At 40.1% G+C, this 14,836-nt stretch overlaps 1 long non-coding RNA gene across 1 annotated transcript; it reads right to left on the minus strand.

Moving 5' to 3' along the window:
* Positions 1-1,232: 1,232 nt before the first annotated feature.
* LOC112560814 lies at positions 1,233-14,749 on the minus strand. The gene is made up of 2 exons (XR_003098603.1): positions 14,420-14,749; positions 1,233-1,617 (listed from the first exon to the last, which is right to left on the minus strand). It is a non-coding gene; the product is annotated as an uncharacterized LOC112560814 (long non-coding RNA).
* Positions 14,750-14,836: the final 87 nt, after the last annotated feature.

The raw sequence follows: 14,836 nt of genomic DNA on the forward strand, positions 1-14,836 counted from the left end.
GGAAGCTAATGCAGGCAATTTGGTCGGGCATATCGCCATTTCCCGACTGCCTTGCCTCCCAGCCGTCTCCGGGTCTGCTCTTAATCTAGAAATTTCTCACATTTTGTTGTTTTTGCAAGCTTACACCCCTTCTGCCTCATTTCTGGACCAGGGCGTCTTCGGAGTCTCCATCTCTCCTTCGATTGGACGTGGTCACACCACTCACCTGGGTACTTTAGCTTGTCTACCTTTTCGCTCGTCTGTCCCACCGAACCTCGTTCGTCACGTTTAGCGGAGTTTCCTCCCCGTGGAGTTCCCTTCGCGTGCCGCCAGAGGCCGCCAGCAGAAACCAAAAGTGACACGTCAACATCCAGCGATGGGTGGGCGCTGTGCGCAGCGCGTGCACGGCGATTAACTTTTTGTCCCCTGCGCGTGTCGCCGAGTCGGCCTTTAATTTGGAGCCACAGATTGGTATGGCGACTAGAAATAAAGCGATTAGATTGCGGCTGTCACGAAGTGGGGTGTTGTGGGGGGGTCTTTCGGGTGCTGCCGCCAGCCTTGAAGGGAGCAAATCAAAGGGGGGGGGGCCGCCGTGGAGCGGAGTGTCACAAATTGCGGCACAAGCTGTGAAATCAGACCGAAAAGGAACAAAGCTTGCGGGCGCTCAAGATGTCAACAAGGACACCGTTGCGACAGCCTTTCCCGTCCACCCTCCCCTTCATAGACGTCAGGGTTGGGGACATCAAGCACGGGTGGCACCGGGTAAAAGCTGTTATTTCCCGCGCAAACCGCTGCCTGGTGCTGCACCCCATCATATAGTCCCTGGCGCAGGTTACCCACCGCACGCTTCACCAAACACTGGGGGGCATTTCTCCTGGTCTACATGACAGCGGCTCCCTGCTGGGGATAGGGGGGAAATGTGTGGGGGTAGGGGTGGGGAAGGAAAAAGAACATGAAAAGACTGGAGGGAGGATTTGTACCACTCCTGTGGTTACACTGTTGTAAATCTAGAATACTTCTCACTTTATTTTTTGTTTAGCTAACATAATTATTTAACACATAATAAGCAATTCTTTAAAGATAATCATTGGTTTTGTTGTTGTGGATATTTATTAGTGTTTTTAAGTAAAAGGACTATTAGACAATACGACTGAGATAAGGAAAAGGAAAGAAACACACAAGAGAACTGAAGTAAGCAACAAATTTCTTTTAAATGATATATTGACGGTAAAGAAAATAAAGGAGAGGAACGATAAAATGATAAAATCCTTTATGCATCGGCATCCTCACACATGTATAAAATGTCAAAACCTTCAGGTCATTATATTGAATTTGTTCTTCTTGTCTGTATTGTAACTGTGAATAATCCACCACAACGAACAAACGAAAAAAAAAAATAGAGGAAAGGAAAGGCTGTTTCTAAGCAAACAGCCGCGCAGGAAAAGGAAGAAAAAAGGAAAAATGTAGTCTACTCGGTTCGATTTATTATCTGAATTTTTCGACAGCTCTCAAGGTCCCAGCGACAGTTGGTGACCAGATCCGCACACAGTGACTGCTGGCCGTGGTGTTGCCATGAGACTCCAGTCCACTCCCTCCGCAGCTGTCACCTGCGCCCCCTGCCGGCAACTCCATCTCTGCCTGCACAAAAAGGTCCACGTGGTGAAGGTGGAGACATAACAGCATAGAGACAAGATGACTATCAATGTATTTCCTTTGTAAGGACCCCTGTTTCCTGCATCTTAGATAGTTTCACAGCAAAGCTGCGGGCGCAAAACATCAAACATAAAAATGTCATCGCCAGCCGATCTCTTTCATCGCTTCCGTACCAGATCGTGTTAATGTTGTCTTATCTTGTTACACCTGGTGCAAGATATTCTGTGCGCACACCTTTATCATTGTCAGGGTTCTTTAGTTTTGACAAACACATTTCTTTTGTCATTTAAACCGGATATTCTGTCTGAAATGTTTCTTTCTCTCACTCCATTATTTTAGACCTGATGTCCTCTGCTTGAAAGTAGTTCAGTTCATAATGGACATGACAACACACACATACACACAGATGAAGCTATCCAGCCCTGGACCTTGTAACAATGGGTTCATGCTAGAAAATATCATCTTTTTGTCTATTTTATCATAAAATTATTTTTCTTACATTAATTGAACTTATGTTAATAATAGACACCGCCTTCCCAGGATTTCACTTTCAAAACACAAGAATCGGTCGAACCTCTCTAGTTTACCATCTCGGTGTGTTCAAACATCATCAACGTACGTTGTTACAATAGAGAATAAACACGATCAACTCTCGAGAAGAGGTTCTGTCCATGTGTACCACGTCATCCCACGAGACCCGTAGGAAATGCCTGATGCCCAGTCACCTTCAATTCGCATTACTACAGATTATCATTCCAATATATTTAGAATACAATTTGGCACAGACGGCCGGCGACGATGATCGATTGACAAAACGATGATCACATGGCCTCCGCTGCAATTTTTCATGCTGATGTCGATGCTCAAATTGGGAAGAAAATTGAAAAAGCATTTTCTTTTCACTCGGCGTTCATTTGAACAGCCGAGCTTTTAAGTCGACAAGTCATAATCAGCCTCCGCCGCCGTTATCTTTATCTTTCCGATCAAATTCCTAGCACTCCTTCCACAAAATTGGCTTGACATATACGAGGAAACCATGCCAGAGTTCTCTGCCCTCTCTTCTTTATTCTTTTAACGATTGGATAATTTATCTGCTTCTAAAATATCGGCGGAAAGGGCACTGGATTGTCGTTGTTAACGGTGGCGTGTGTGTCGTAGTCTTACCTGTAACAAGGTGAGAGTACAGTTGACAAGACATGTCCTTTGGTGACATGCGCTCATTATTGCAACTAAAAAGGTCATTTCCGACGAACTTTATTGCATGGACCTAATGAGTCTCAGTTAAGAAACCAAATAAACAAAGGAAAAATTTAATAAATAAATAGACTGTAGAAGTGTGTAGAAAAACGATGTGAGGCTACTTTAAAGCTACTTACTAGCCTCACTAGGCTGAAGTATTTTGATTCTTGATTAATTAAGTCGACTGGTGAGGCAAGCTTGAGTTGGATTGAGTCAGGGCCAGTCATTCACCACTTTACAGACAAGCGAATGCCAGTGAGAGTTGTTTCCCTACGAAGACATCATGTATTCAGCCTGAAAGTGTCAACCTGTCCAAGACTGACTGAACCCCGCGTCCCGCAGTGTATTCCTGTGTCTGAACATTCAAATTTTCTCAAACATCTTTGTTCCTGCAAAATTCCTACAATCATCGTAAGCTGGTGGTAACGACGATGATGATAATTAGGATGAGGTAGAAAATGATGATGACAACATTCGATGAAAAGGACGAGGATCAACGACGATGACAATGATGATTAAGAACTGGGTGTGATCACATATCTTGGTCCAATGTCCAGGTAACTTACAGGTAACAAAAACCATTTTAATTGTCTCCGCAGGTATTAGCCACTCGTACATTAGCAACAGCATAGAAAGAATTCGTCATCGGCGAAGACGACGACGATGAGGAGGACAAGCCGTGTACTCACACCCTGAAAATACACAACCCATCCTGCCAGACACTAATTATCCCCCCCATCGATAGCGACAATCGCGGCGACAGGCATGCTTGACATTTGTCTTGGCAGTGCTCCCCCCTGTCACTGGATGTTGTGACGCACGTGTGTGCACGTGGCTGAGGGAGGTATGTACTTCTGGGATCGATAGGGACTCCATACTCCCCTTTCCCAACAACAGCTTTAGGGACAGTGTTTGTTAGATAAATTCCTTTACTGTTCCTCACAGTATTTGTTTAAATTATTCTGCTCCTTCGCTTTCAAAGTCGGCAATATTGACCTGGCATTAATGGCAGTTGCAGATAGCTTGTGCCACGCACGACAATCGACAGTTCACCGTTACATAAATTTTGTGACGACCATTAATGTGAGAACAACTACAGTTTACCACCGAGTCTAACTTTAACGGTAACATCTCCATCTTTATTTTGAATTACATATTAAATCTTGCCACTTTCATTATGATTAGAAATTTTTCTTTCAGGAAAAAGATGAGCTCTGTTCAAAGCAGAATTATACTGTTCAGTTCATACATACATAAGTACAACACCTTGCGAACACCTGTCCACCCAGAAGAAACGCTTAGGTAATTTATCAGGCAAGAGAAGAAGACTGAGTTAATTTTCTATTTTTTTTAAAGTGTCTTTAAAATTTTTAAAAAGTCAGAATCTTGAATAAGGACAAAAACATTCATCTGCTTTCATCATTCTCATCCTTGCCTTCGTCGTCTTCCCCTACCGCCATCACCACCACCACCACCACCACCACCACCACCACGACTACCTCTACTACGTCTACATCCCCGCAAGCATCCCCACCATCTCCACATGCACACACAAAACGGCCAACGCAGGGTACACACCCCGGCACACAGTGTCCTGCGACATCGTCATCCTCGACCAACAGCTGTGGGAAGACAGGACGCGCAGCACGATCGCAGTGAGAGATCAAAGCCAGTGGGGGCTGGCTGCCCTCCGCATCTTTTCAAACAAACAGCCCGAGTTAAATTAAAAGTTTTTGGTGGCTTTCATGTTGACACGAACTCGGCAGTGCGCTGTGGGGATTTTTACGAAACTGCGGGGACGACTGGTGAAAGTCATACAGCCAGCTCCGCCTGACCCGGGCCCCGCCACCACCGGCAGGACATCTTCCGATTGAGGAGAGTTAATTCTAAATGTAAACATCAGGTCTGTTTGGCGAGTTGTGGAAAATTGCGGCGGGAGCAGTTAATTAAGCGGTGGTTTGTTCTCGTCGGGAATGAAAGCAAAACAGAGCGGGCCGGAGGGGCCGATGGGGGATTTGTAGGCGACCCCGCACTGGCCTGCAGGAAGCTGGACGACAAGCGCCTTCTGGTCTTCGATCACTACCCGGCCTGGCCCGTCCTCATCGACAGAAGGGGGGCAACCTCCAACGCTGGACTCAATATGGTCGAGAAGAGGTCTGTTTAAAAAGGTTTGCTTCGCCCACCACCCGAAAAATGGCGGATTGGAGGAGACTGCTTGATGCTTCCTCTCCATTTTTCAAAATGACGATTCTCAAAGAAAAAAAAATCGCGAAAGACACGACTCTTACTTGAAGAATGTACATTATTGTGTCAAAAACTACATGTTCTTTTAAACATCACCATAAAAAGGTTTTAATAAACCAATAAATAGTATTAATTTCGTGTATTACCGCCATTTCTGTCTTGAAATAAAAAAAAAAAATCCTAGTGTCATATGCGATAAACATAAATAAAATTGTGGAGGTCGAGTCAATCAAATTTGTTTTGTTTTGGTAGCCAGAACTGATTGTGACTGCTGGCTAAATACAGAGTTAAAAGAATAGTCACAGTCAGAAGTTAACTAATAATAACTATTGGCAGCTATACACAGTTACTGCCGAACACGTAGAAGTGAACATCAAACACTGTACAACATATATATATATTACTTGATAAAACATATTTACTGTCCACCGTCATCAAACACATTCACTATCGTAATACATCTCCTGGTATATCGAGCACATAATTTACATTAGTTAATTAGGATCAGTCGTTAGAAGGCAAAATAAAAAAGAAGACTATAGGCTGGAAGACATAACTTCTTGCTATTAGTGTCTGGCATCAGACGGAAGAAATTTGGAAGAGGTTCCTTGTTCTTCTCAGCCCCGATGTTTGAGCTCTCTGCCTCTTACTCTTCCAGTGGTGGCCATGTTCGAAGCCTTCCAATCCCGCCTCCAAACCCATCTCTTCAAGAAATATCTGGTATAATCAAGAGTGCTGTTCCGCTCACTCCTCAGTTCGTTCTCCATGCTCTTAGTTCATGTTTTTGCCAGAAGTTTATCTTTGCTGATGCTCATGTTACTTGTGTGGTTGATTGTCGGTAGTTTGTAGTCTTTGGTGTGCATCGCAATGAGCTCGTATTTACACAAAGAAAAGTGCTTTATAAAGTCAACTATTATTCTAACATGAAACACATTTATTGTCCGAACACACTTCGGCTAACAGATATTCAGTTTGCTGATGGGCGAGGAGTTGAACAAATTATCCAACATGTCGGATTCTTAACACTTTTCAAGATCAGGTACACTTAAGGAGGGAAAAAAGCTAAACCTGCTTACTCTGAGTCAAAAGGAATGCTGTATCCGAAAAGAAAAAAAAAAATGTACTGTAACTGACAAAAAGTCAGCTGTTGGACATAACATTATTTGGAGGAAAAATACCTGACCATACAGACTATTTCTACTTCTTCTTATTACGATGTACTATTCCCAGTTTAGATATGGGGATAATTTTATATCCGAGATACGGATAATACAATAACGGAAAATACAATTTTAACAAATGAAGTGATATCAAAACATCAATACTTCTTACAATACATATAGAATGTTGCATAGATACACCTTTTAATTTTTGCTTTAGACTTAGCTGTATGTATATTTAAATATAAAAAACTGTGTACAGTTTTTTTGCTAAACATTTTATTCAAATGTTAGTAGTCATTCGTTCATTTATTTATTTTTTTCCCCCCGGCCTCTCCAACCCTAGCTTCCTGGCTACCACATTTAAAGTGATTCCCCCTCCACCCCACCTTGTTGTGAAAGGTGTTCAGATAGCAGGAATGGCCCTCTACAAGGCAAAATAAAATAGATGGCCACAACACGCATGACCTGTACTATCTGTTATCTTCCTAAGGACTGACCTTTGATGACAACAGTTGTGGTATTTTCTAAAGAGACAGAAAGAATTGGCGATGTAATGAGTGATGCGTGTGTGTTCCCCACTACCACTACTACCACCGCCCAGCATGAGACTGTGCATGTGCGAGTGTGTGCACTGTTGTCTGCCCATACATGCACACTAAGATAATTTTCAGAATGAATAATAATAATAATAATAATAATAATAATAATAATAATAATAATAATATAAAAGAAAGAAGAAAGTAGATCGTTTTAGTGAAAAGCCAGTGGGCGATCACCATAGTGAATCACAAAAGTGTATTACACATCCATGAGTGAATATTAACAACGATAACCTGTTCTGATTCACCTTTTCCACATGAGTGTTGACACTACAGAAGGCATGCAGTGGTCTCCTTCCTTACAATTGTTTTATCTTTCAGGTATCTTCCAGAAGCTGGAGTTATTTTTTTCGCATTCTTGTAGGCATTTAAATGAGAAAGCTAATCTTAAACAGCAGTTATAACCTTCGTGACATTGGTAGTGAGTCAATATTAATAACAAAAAAATTAAATAATAATAATAATAATAATAATAATAATAATAATAATAATATAGTAAATAAAAAGGGTTTGTGGTTTTGCTCTATTATTTTAGCTGAAATTTCGTCTCTAAAGATGTGTTTATTTATATTGCATATTTTAAAGACAGAAATATATTTACATCGCATATTTTGTAGAAAGAAATATATTTAACTATTTCAACTTTTCTATACTCAGAAATATATTTTATATTGCTTGTTTAATTTATACATATAGAAATTTGTATAAACATATTTTGTATTATATATTTTATGGACAAAAACAAATTTTACATTGCATGTCCTACATATATACATAAAATATATGCAAATAAAATGAGTTATTGTATTCACTCTTTGTATCTTTCACTTCTTCTTTCTTTCTCTCTTTCTTTCTCTGTAAATGTTTTTATTGTGTATGTTGCATACATCAGTTTGAAGATGCCTTTGTTCTGCGCTCTCATTTCTATAGTAACGAACATGAGGGAAAGAAGATATAACACAAAGTGAAAGTGTGATTATATGACAGGAAATTATTCAGAATATGATAACTGTCAATTTAAAGCAATGATGCGACGACTACTACTAATCATAATAACAATTAAAAACAGAGCATGAAACAGCTGATTCCGTGTACTTTGCTATGAGCAACATTTTAACAAATGTCCAATAAAACTGTCTCTAAATGTCTTAGGAATGGCATGGATTTTGTCAAAACTGTTATTGTCACAAAAGGTGTTGTTCTGCAGACTAAAGATATAACCATGGCAGTTGGCAGTGGCATATAATCGACAAAACCGTCATTTGTTCCTCCGGCTCTATAATACGCATTGATATCACCATTTATAAAGCATCTTTAGAGCAATCAAAAAATCGAGCTCTTAATTGGAAAAGATAGAGTCCGAACTATACAGAGTCAGGACAAAGAATGACAAAAGTGAACTTTGCTCTCTCTTGACAAAATACGATTTAATTCCAAGCTCCTATTGAGTACCTCACCGCTGGGGCGTCGCCAGCAATTGAGGTCCAAATAACGAAATTCTGTCTGCTTCCACATCAAAATCCAAAGTATAACAAAGCAGCACACCTTATTAAAAACCCTGGTGCATCCATCAGGGGGTAATCTTCAAACGATCCCCTGTTAGCTTCCCGGCCTGATTGGAGAAGGAGTCGGGGCTGACCACGACACTCGGCCAACGCCGACAATGATTTGTCAAGTGTGAGGGACGAGACTGTGAACTGGTCTTGCTGCTTGCAATGTTTCCTTCTATGGTACATACCTCCTTCCTAACATCTTATGGCGTATTGGCATCTCTACATAATACTAGCTGAGAAACACTCTTCTCAGACCGAATGACAGATGGAAGGACCGACAAACAGATGAATTAAAAAAACCTGATCATTTTTATACGCTTATACACAATGCTTTTTGGATTTTTTCCCCCTTTCCAGAATGAGATGTATAGTTTTACATCAGATGTTACAGTAAACACATTTGTAACGATCGGGTCTGTCAGTTTGCCTCTCTGTCGCGTACAGACGCACGCGCATTTTCGCATTTATTTATTTCGCGCTCGGAAAAAGACGGGAGCAGCATTGCTAGTTGTCCTGCAAAAGTATGTACCATCTGACGGGAAAGAAGAATGTAATGGTGAAGAAGGAAGAAAGACAAAGAGGAGGATGATCATCACGATGATCCCGATGAATTCTGTGACACTTCAGGTGGCAGAATCCAACCCCACCCCACCCTTTTTGTAGCTTTGATCTGAGAGGAGAAAATAAAATAAAAACACCCTACTAATATACAATGGCTTTTTGTTTCTCCACCATACACACGTCCTTGTAAGTTCTTTCTGTCAGTTGCTATCAGAACATCCTACAACTCTGTGATCTTTCTACCTTCAGCTCAACGAGACGCGAAATCTTTTACTGTTAAGTTTCCGCCTGGAGGGAAAGGTCAATATTATTCACAAACTTTCTCTAGGAAATCCGATATGATTTTCAGAAACAATATTCGCTGTATTCTGACAGAGCGTCCTTTGAAACTTGAGAATCCGAAATAAAAAGGATGAAAAATCGAAGGAGCTAGAGAACGGAGGGCATGCCGATGGAGAGGTGAGCTCTCCTGTGTCAACATGTTACCCACTGTAACAGATGTCAATCCTTGCGAAAAGTAAACGATGCAAGATTTTGCGACAGTCCTTCGGTGTATTTGCATAGAAAATCATGCATTCCATCGTAACATGGCCTATGTACAGACGATGCGGACGAGGTCTAAGAAAAGCAGCGAGGGAGGGAAGAAGCTATTTGATAAGGTGTGTTCGAGGCATTTTCTTAGTTTCAGGCAGGGGACAATTAGCCAAAGGGTGATAAGCTGGAGAGAAAGCGAGCACAAACACAAAGAAAGAGAAATAGAGAGATAAAGGGCAAGGAAAGGGAACGGAAAGAAATAGAGAGAAAAAAGGGAGCAGAGATAGAAGGGTGGGAGAAGCAGAGGAGAGAAATGGGGGAGTGCGCTGGAGGCCGCTATATATAATACTTGTTATTATATCATAATGTTCCATTATTTTTCTCTGCCACTTAATGTTACCTCTAGTTGACTTGTAGATAATACTTATGTGCATATTTGGATTTATTTTATCGTGGCTGATTTCTACATAAATATATACATGTGTAAATGTAATTGTCTTTTTCTTGTATCAGAAGATTCTACAATGTGTTCTCTTGTCTCCAACCTTATTATTGTTTACTTGTTGTAGTTGTTGTTGTTGTTGTTTACTTCTGAAAACTATCATTCCCTAACTTTTTTTTAGTTGTTAACATTTGAACGTTTATAAAGAAACAAATTGGAAAGTAAACCTCGTAAGTTCTTCGGATAGACTGGAGCTAAGTCATTCTGACAAACCGTTTTACACATAATTGGTTATCAAATAGATTCTTAAAAATGCAGCTTCCTTTGTTAAGCTAGATGCTAAGTTATTTTAAGATATAATATACGGCGATTATCATAAATAAATATACTCCGAATTTCACCGTTTGCGCACTAAAATAAGACCTGATGGTGAGAATACCCTGTGACACTAAATATTTGATGTTCAATATTTTTTAAAGGTCAGATCATAGATCTCTCATAAATAGCTATGAAGTTGGATTAAGTTTGTGTGCTGGAAAAGATATCTTAATAATTACATCAATGGAATATAAGAATTTAGAAAGGTAGAAACAACTATCCAGACTATATTCAGCCACACACACACACAATGAAAGAGAAAATAATGACTTAGAAAACACCAACATGAAAATTAATGAAAGCAGAAAAAAGAATTCAATGATATTAATGGAAACAGAAAGTGTAATTACCATGAATATGAGGGTAAAAAAAAAACCCAAGGTGACTGAAACAAATGAACACGCGACCGAACAAGCTTTTAAAAAGAGAAGGTTGATAGGTTACACTGGGATACATCTTTAATTTACTGCCGGGTGCTTAAGGAGAGCACTGCTGCCGTAAAAAGTGACACATGGTGCCATCTGTCGCCAAAAATCCATCTTGGGCGTGCACACACACGCGCACAAGGCTGGCAGCTCTCGTTTGCTGCACAAATCGCAAAATGTGGTTTTAAAATAACTGGAATGACTCCACCCGTGCGCACCAGTGTGTACGTGTACGTGTCCGTGTATATGAACGAGGATTTTAATGTCGACAATGTTGCCGATGTTGATAATGGTTAACCTGATGATAATTATGAAGACGAGTCATTACAATAATTTATACAACAAAGCTTCATCTAAAACTATTTCAAAACATTGTGGCAAAGCCTAAAAAAATGAAAATAAAATCACAACTACACAACATCAATTACACAACAGCATCAACAACACAGGTTGCAATATGTAGACCAGATCACTCATACCCCTTGCAGTTCCCTTTGGTAACTGATTTGCCCTTTTCTTTTTTTTTTTTCTTTTTTTTTTTTTTGTCGTTCATCTGTCTTTTTTATGAGTATGTTACATCAGAGATTTGCATTTTGTAGTAATTCTGAAGTATATCTGAATATTTTAAGATTGGTCTTTGAAAAGCCCTCTGAAAATGATGTATTTATCAAGGTGTTATCAAATCAAGTAAAATCGAAGACCACACACCTGTTCCCAGGAACAACCAGTTATTTTGCCCCCGCTAACAGCTCACCGCCTGCTCTTCTAACGGCCTGCGTTTTTCCCGCCACCCCAACTACCCAATGTCGAGGCTTTCTCATTAGCAGCGGACAGTGCCTTCATTTCGGAGTGCGAGCACGTGGTCTGCAATTTCCCTTCCCTTCCTTTACCATCCACCTCAAAAGCACCGCAGCAAAATTACAACGGAGAAGAACCTTGCTTTATATAAAACTACTCTCATAGCTTCATTTCTTCCTCTAAAACTTTTCGAAAACGCCTCTTTCTTCCAGAACTTTTTTTTTTAACACATATGGGGCATCTCTCTATTTCTCTCTTTCTTGCTCGTTCTCTCTCTCTCACACATTACCAGATTTTTTTTTTTTTTATTCTCCCGACGCGCATGTCACTTTTCCTGTCCTCGGCGTCCCTAAATATCGAACAAGCGAGGCCCGGGCTTGCTTATCTTCGATTTTTCAGTCACTTCATCTCAGAAACACACCCTCCCACCCGCCACCCATCGCGGTAACAAGCACCACTGTCTCTCGCACCCACCCGTCCCACCTCATCCCACCCCAGCCCCGCGCACTCGCCGTCTGCTGCCTTACCTCCCTTGCACCCACCACAATTTTCTCTTCTGTTTCGACAACCTACACTCTCTTGCAATGTGAATGCGGTGAAATTTTCTGAAGGGTCTGTAAGTGTATGTGGTGCGCAGGAAAATACACAGCAAAATGAACGACTCGTAGATTCTGAAGTCTACATATAAAAGTTAAGCTTGTTTCCCGAAATGACAAGGTGTTGATAAATCGCTCTCCCTCCAACACCCACCCCTTCTCTCTATGTTTGTTCGTGTGTGGCCATGTGTAACTGCTTATCATTAAAAAAAACTTTCCTCGAGACTTTACAATTTGTAAGAAATGTGTTTTTTTCCTTCTTAATTCTTTCTTTTGAATTTTTCCCCCAATCTATCTTCTGTGAACAAAGAGATTGAGTTTTGATAAAGAAAACTACGGTATATTAGGTAAACAAGCTACTCCAAATAATGTTTATCTCGCGAATAAAATCACTTGTGTCTGATTTCATGATTCGAAAGTCGACTTCATTTTAATGTAGTCTGTGTTAAGTCTCTAGAAGAAGTTGTTAGGCGATAAAACAGTTAACAAATATCTTCATTACAGACAGAGGGGACAAGTTTCAGCAAACAAATGTTTTCGTTAAGTTTTTGAAGTAGCCAGCTCATTAGTAACAGCCAGCAAGTAGACCGAGCAGGATAAACATGCAAATGGCGGCTCGGTTTCAAACGATGTATATTCTTTTCAAAAAAATTCTGTAGTAAAGGAGGCGACAGCTTGTGAAAAGCCGTCCACGTGTCAGACCCAGTGCCTGCACACATCTTGGATATAAAAAAAAACTAATTCAAAGAAAAGAATCAAAGTGCAGTTCGACCGACGAACAATAAATGTGCAAAAATCTGTTGTTAATAACAAGAAAGAGCGAAGTGTATAAGTAAACGAGAGACGGAGTGCGAGAGAGAGAGAATGCAAATGGAAACATTCGAAGACAAAAGTGAACAGACTATGCAGAAACCCTTCTCTTTGACGAAAAATACTATTAAAATAATAAAATAAATCGATGGAAACATTTTCTAAGGCATGAATTTGATAACAGCTTACAGGTCAGGCTAAGACTATTTTTTTTTAATTTTATAAAATGCGTGTTGTAACATTGGAACTAAACTTTGTAGACCAACACTGAGCACATTGGTAGAAGTTTGATACTCAGTATCAATACTCGATATCTCAAGACGGAAATAACCATAAATGTAAAATTTTCGGACACAAATAAAATATCTAAATATATATTCCGTTGAACAAATTGTGATGACGATACTTAGTACACTACTTAAGTGTTTTGTTATGTTTTCAGTGGACAGAAAGGCAAATGATAAGAATTTTTTGGGGCGCAGAGGAGGTGAGCATGAGTGTTTTAAATTCCACCTACAGGCTGATAAATATGACAAAATATTTGAACACTCTGGTTATTATCAGACTATCAAATGACGGAATAATTAAAATGTAGTGTAATTTCAAGTTCGGGTATTTATGTTCCTTGTTTGCTGTCTTCAATCTTTTTTTTTTTTCGTTAGTATTCTACAAGTAACACGAATGGAAATGTTTTTTTGTGTAGTATTCGTGAGAATTTTTGCAGCGTTTCATATCACTTGTGTAATATGCATATTTCAGGTTATATTTTTATTTTACCTGTGTAATATGTGTGTTATATTTCTGCAATACTTTCAAAACATTTATGGCATGCTTAAAATAGAATATTTTAGGTTTTCCTTTAATTTACGGCAAACAAGCTCTTTGCGATCTAAAGGTGGTTTATAAAAAATGGCGAGTTGTAAAAAGATTGGAGTATTCAAACAAAAACATTTGGAAATATTTATCGTTTGTGTATATGACTAATGAAGTATGTGATCCACTGACAAACGCAAACACGCGCGCAATCACGCACACATACACGCGCGCACACATGTGCAGAGAAAACATTGATAATGAAGATAATCGAGATGAAAAGTGATTTGTTCACGGACAACTGTATAGGTATCAGATTTTAATTCCAAGTAACCTATGCAAATCGAGCTGTAAATGAAAGGGCATTTTCTTTGAACGCCCTCCTTTATGACTTTCACTCTAGGCAACATATGGCCATCATGTAGAATTTTATCACAGTGTTAAGCTTGACAGTATGTTGTCGGTTATTAAAAAGGCCCTTCGGACCCTGTACGTCTTAACTTTAAAGCCACAATTTTACTGAAAAGGAAAACGGCAAAGGGAAGGCCATTTTACCACCCAAGTGGGAAAAATCTATTTGAAGGAAACAAACAAAACAAAAAGTAAATAACAAGAGACATATACAAACGTACTCGACCGTGTCGGCTCTTCCTATATCCACCACTTTCGTCCGCTGGCGCAAAATTATCCAAATACGCCACGATAGTCCTTTGAACTCGGGCCGTGTTTCAATTTGTAAAGCAGACGACAGCTACCAGTTTGCGTGCCTAACAGCAACTGCGCGGGGCGAAGTCGATCTGAGAAGATGGTGCAGTATCGAACAAACTCAAAACGTCGAACTTTCCTCCAGTATCATCAACATGGAGATGCTTGTCGGATCGACATTTTGAAAGCGATCCATGAACCAAGCTTTTCAGACGGACAGCCGTGGAACAGCGCTCCCCTCCGCCCTCCACGTTTGTTCGACTGCTGAAGGGGAGGCAGCTCCTGCCATTCGCTTTGTCTTTCATGCCGTTACGTGCAGTAGCCTCCCTTTGTTGATTTTCTCC

Source organism: Pomacea canaliculata, linkage group LG3 (genome assembly GCF_003073045.1).
Source record: "Pomacea canaliculata isolate SZHN2017 linkage group LG3, ASM307304v1, whole genome shotgun sequence".
Taxonomy (NCBI): domain Eukaryota; kingdom Metazoa; phylum Mollusca; class Gastropoda; order Architaenioglossa; family Ampullariidae; genus Pomacea; species Pomacea canaliculata.